Below are 5,379 nucleotides of genomic sequence, written 5' to 3'. Positions count from 1 at the left end.
GAAGAGAAGAGAAGAGAAGAGAAGAGAAGAGAAGAGAAGAGAAGAGAAGAGAAGAGAAGAGAAGAGGAGGGGAGGGGGAGGGGGGAGGAGAGGGGGGAGAGAGGGAGAGGGAGAGAGGGAGAGGGAGAAGAAGGAGAAGGAGAAGGAGAAGGAGAAAAGGAGAGGGAGAAGGAGAGGGAGAAGGAGAAAAGGAGAGGGAGAGGGAGAGGGAGAAGGAGAAGGAAAAGGAAAGGTAGGAAGAATATCTTTGTTACCCAGGCTGATACAAATTATGGGCTCAAGCAATCCAACCTTTTTAGTCATGTTGGTTTGAAAAAGAATGTCCCTTATAGGTTCCTGTGTTTGAATGCTTGGTCTCCAGTTTGTGGAACTGTTTGGGAAGGATTAGGAGGTGTGGCCTTCCTGGAAGAGGTGTGTCGGTGTCGCCGAGGGAGGGCTGTGAGGTTTTGAAAGCCCCAGATCATTCTCAGCTCTTTTTCTGCATCCTGTTTGTAGATGAAGATGGAAGCTCTCAGCCACTGCTCCAGTGCCATGCCTGCCTGCTTGCTGTTATGTTCTCCACCATGACAGTCATGGGCTCTAACCCTCTGGAACCATGAAACCCAAATTAAACGTTTTCTTTTAGAAGTTGCCTTGGTCATGATGTTTTGTCACAACAATAGAAAAGTGGCTAAGATTTTAGTCTTCTTGGTATCTATCCCTGCCTGGCCTTTGGCTATAAATTTTCTAATAGCAAATAATATGAACTGGATATAAATCAACTTTATAGAAAGTATACACTGAAGTGCACTTTGTATTTTTTTGTTTTTCCACCTTTTTGTTAATTTTCCAAGGGGATCTATAGTCAGTATGGCACATCTGAAATCAAGAGTGAAACTGTGGGTGTAGCTCAGTTGGCAGATTGTTTTCCCAGTGTGTGCAAACTCCTGTGTTTGAGCCCTAGCACTACATACGCTGGGAGTGATTATACATACCTGTAACTGCAGGCAGGAGGTCAGAAGTTCAAGGTCACTTTCAGCTATATACTAGGTTTGAGGCTAGCCTGTGTAATGGAAGACTGTTGTCTTGGCAACACCCAAGTGTGGGGGTGTAACATTGATTTTGAATGCAATAATTATTGGCTACTTGAACTTGATAGCGCCTGTAAGCCTTGTCTCTAGTGGGTCAGAGTTGCCTTTCACCAACACCCATTCCTTATTAATATTTTAAATAACTATTTTTAATATCAGTCATAAAATGGGAAAATACATGAACAGTCAGATTAAATCGAGGAGGAGGAAAACCATTTTGCCTTGATTTAGCTTCCCTAGCCCAGAAAGAAACCTTTTTTTTTGTTTGTTTTGTTTTTGTTTTTGTTTTTCGAGACAGGGTTTCTCTATATAGCCCTGATTGTCCTGGAACTCACTTTGTAGACCTCAAACTCTGAAATCTGCCTGCCTCTGCCTCCTGAGTGCTGGGATTAAAGGCGTGCGCCACCACGCCCGGATTTTTTTTTTAATTATTTACTTTATGTATATGTGTAGTAGGAACAGGGAGATATTATTTTTGACATATACTGGTATATTTCTGACATTGTAGAGAATGGAAATGACTTTTTTTTTCTTCCCAAAAGGAGAGTGTATTGGACAACTGGCTCTTGTGTATTGCTGTCAAGAGTCAATGTTGGTACAATCTTTCTGGAAGGGCAATTTGGGCTAGAATCAGAAGTTTTCAAATATGGTTCTCTTTGATCCACAGACTCTGCTTCTGAGAACATGTTAGATTATCCCTTAGTTCTGGTTCTGAAGAGAAACGGCTCAACACAAGCAGAGGTCTAATGGTAAACCATTGGCTAATCCCTTATCCATTTATCCATCCATTATCCATCTATTCATCCAACCCCCGCATCCATCCACTCACCCACCCATCCATCCCAACCTCTGTGGGGAATTGGTTCTTATGCTTTGTCTTCATTTGGCTCTCCAAAGCCGAGCTTCCAGACCTGAGGGTCCCTGTCCCCAGCTGGCCTAGATTGGTAATAAAGAATTGCCATACAGCCAATGGCTGGGCAGGGAGATGGAGGCAGGACTTTTAGATTATGTGGGCAAGGGACCTAGGAAGAGAGAGGGGAGAATCGCCATGACTCAGAGGCAGAGGGATCAGATTTAAGAGCTGCAGGAGAGAAAGCATCCAGCAATGTAGGTGGAAAGGGAGAGCAGCCCTGTGGGGGAGCTGCCCAGAAGGTAACAGGGAAACAAAGATAAAATATTGATTTAGAAGGTGTTAGGTCGGTGGGGCGGTTGGTGGTCTCCGTCGTCGGTTTCTAGTTCCCTGAAGCAGCCGTTTAACCCCAACCCTGGACCCTTCCGAGTTTAAGCCCACCCCGCTCCGGGTGCCCCGGACCTTAGGGTTCAGGAGGGGTGAGTCAGAATTCAGCCGACTTTACCATGGCGGCTACCGATCACCGCAACGGCCATTCCCCATGATTGATGAGAATAACGATGTCAGCGAGGAAGCCTTGAGCGCTGACATTAAGAAACTGAAGGAGAAGCATGACATGCTGGACAAGGAGATCTCCCAGTTAATAGCAGAGGGCTACCGTGTGATTGAGCTGGAGAAGCTTATCTCCCTCCTCCATGAGTACAATGACATCAAGGATGTATCACAGATGCTGCTGGGGAAACTGGCTGTGACCTGAGGCGTTACCACCAAGGAGTTATATCCAGATTTTGATCTAAACCTGAATGACTGAGCAGCTTCTTGGAGATTTTCATCTACAGCCCCCCACAGGGACAGGAGGATGGGGGCATCAAAGGCAGAGTCTACACAGCATATTCTTATGGTTTTCAGATTTTAAAAGATGCTAGAAGCCCTCCAAAGTTTGGGGTGGGTTCTAGAGAAGAAGAGTATTGGGAGGGGTGGGTATTGTCAATGTTAAGTTCCTAAACATACTTGTGAGTATGTGTGTGTGGTTGTCCCTTTTGTTAATAAACATATGAGCAGTAAAAAAAAAAAAAAAAAAAAAAAAGGTGTTAGGTCAGGAATACCAGAGGGAAGCATGTGCTAGCCACAAGATGTTTAAAAGTGTCCAGCCATTGAGATAGTCAAGGCATATCAAAATTAGCTGGTGTGTGTGTGTCTTTCATTCAAGACTCCAAAGAACTCGTGAGCAGGTACAGTGCATTCTTGGCCTGCTGGGAGCCAAAGTGGTTCAACTAATTCACCGCCATAAGCCTCTATTCTGATCTTTTCCTTCCCTCCCTCCCCTTCTTCCATTGATTGATTGATTGAGATTAAAACCTAGTATGTAGTCCAGGCTGGTTTTGAACTTGTGGTAGTTGTCTCTTAGTTTTCCAAGTGTTGAGGTTTCAAGTATCTTGCTTTGCTGTTTATTATTTTTTTTTAAATTTAATATAATGTTGGTTTTTTTTTTTTTTTTGAGAGGGGAGGGCATTGAAACAGGTCTTCCTGAGACAAGATGAAGCTGACGATTGAACTCAGCGGCTACCTAGGGCCCCCAAAAGTTGAAGGATTAGATTAAGGACCAAAGATTTCTGACATGGCTTAGCCTCTTACTTTGACAGAGAATCAGCAGAGAGCAGAACAGCCATAAGGGAGGTCTGTAATTCTCTCCGGATAATGGGATCCACATACTTACGCCTTTTGTCTCTGGTGGTGAAAACCACTTTGGTATCTGAGCCTTCTGCAGCTGCCCTTTTCTGATCCTGTGTGCACAATCCTCTGGCTTCATCTCTTCAGCTTTGGTCTGAAATGGCTGGCGAAGGAGCTTCGAGTCTTGAGATCAGCTGACTGAGCCCATTCATTTCTCGATGTCATTTTTAGCATACTACATTAATCAAAGTTGTCTCACTTGCTTCCTCTCTGAATTTGTCTTTTTTTTTCATGGTTTCTCCTCCCCCCCCCCCCGCCCCAGGATCTCCCCCCCCCTGCCCTTTTGGTCCACCTCTTGCACTAAAAGCCAAATTAAAAAAAAAAAACCCACATTAAAAAATAGTTTGGAACCATGAAAATGATAGAAATGTTAGGAAAATATGGGATTTACTTCTAAGCTTTCTGAACTAAAAATAAGACTAGCTCAGATTTTATGTTGCAGCTCCAAGATGATGCCACTGATATTCATCTCCCCATAATTCTCGGGAGGGAGGGGCGTGTCTTTCAACTCCAGTTTGGTAAGCAGAGCACAAACCGTTCGTCCATAGCATTGGTGTTGCTGGGAACAGAGATGGAGCCAAAGCTTGGGGTTTCTTATGCATCTCCTCTGTCCTTTGTCTTTTATAGCACTTATTGCAAGAACGTACTTTTATAAAAGAACAGCAGACGCTTTAAGGAAGCAGGACTCGGTTCACGTTGTTCTTTTCGAAAGCTACCTGGAACATTTCCGTATCAATTTCAGTTGGGTTTGGGGTGTGCTTTGGGCTTGTGCTTGCTAGTTTTATGACAGCATGACACAAGCTGAAGTCATGAGAGGAGGGAACCTCAATTAAGAAAATGTGTCTGTAAGGTGGGGCTGTAGGCAGGTCTATAGAATGGTCACCGCCATTGTGGGTGGTGCCATCCCTGGGCCTCCGTCCCTATGAGAAAGCAGGCTGAGGAAGCCATGTGGAGCAAGCCAATAAGCAGCACCCCTCCATGAACTCTGCATCAGCTCCTACCTCTTGGTCCCTGTTTTGTTCAAGTTCTTATTCTGGCTTCCTTCATCGCTAGACTGTAATGAAGAAATATAAGCCAAATGAGTCCCTTGCTCCCCAACTTGCTTTTGGTCATGGTGTTTCATTGCTGCAATAGAATCCCTAACTAAGAGATGGCTTTAGGTTTGTTTACAAAACTGCTGATGCAATGGAATTCTGCACAGTGAGGTTGCAGCATCGTGGCTGACCCTTCTCTGCAGAAGCGACACACAACCAACAAAGGTTTAAAAAAAAATCAAGCCTCCACAGCACAAAGCTAAAACAGGTCTCGGCAATAAATCAAAAAAGGGGAGAAAGCTTGGTACCTGTAGCAGGTGAGGAGGTGCAGTACTCATTTCTAAAGCATAGTCCTCCATCAACAAAGGAAGGCATGTTTTGTTTGTTTGTTTGTTGTTGTTGTTGATGTTGTTTTTCAAGACAGGGTTTCTCTGTGTCGCCCTGGCTGTCCTGGAACTCACTCTGTAGACCAGGCTGGCCTCGAACTCAGAAATCTGCCTGCCTCTGCCTCCCAAGTGCTGGGATTAAAGGTGTGTGCCACCACCGCCCAGCTAGGCATGGAAGTTTTATTCAGGGAGTTCAGAGGAGGTGGGCACACTCCCACGCATGCTCAGTTGGGGAAGAGAAGATGGACACTCGTGCTCATGGACGCACTTAGCCTTACATCATAAAGATGGTAGACGTACATGCATGC

At 44.8% G+C, this 5,379-nt stretch overlaps 1 pseudogene; it reads left to right on the top strand.

Annotated features, from left to right (window-relative positions):
- Positions 1–2,276: 2,276 nt before the first annotated feature.
- LOC110303940 lies at positions 2,277–2,884 on the top strand (annotated as a pseudogene).
- Positions 2,885–5,379: the final 2,495 nt, after the last annotated feature.

The sequence above is a fragment of the Mus caroli genome, chromosome 10 (genome assembly GCF_900094665.2).
Source record: "Mus caroli chromosome 10, CAROLI_EIJ_v1.1, whole genome shotgun sequence".
Taxonomy (NCBI): Eukaryota; Metazoa; Chordata; class Mammalia; order Rodentia; family Muridae; genus Mus; species Mus caroli.
Note: the sequence above shows the minus strand (reverse complement) of the source record. Positions and strands in the feature narration are given on the sequence as shown.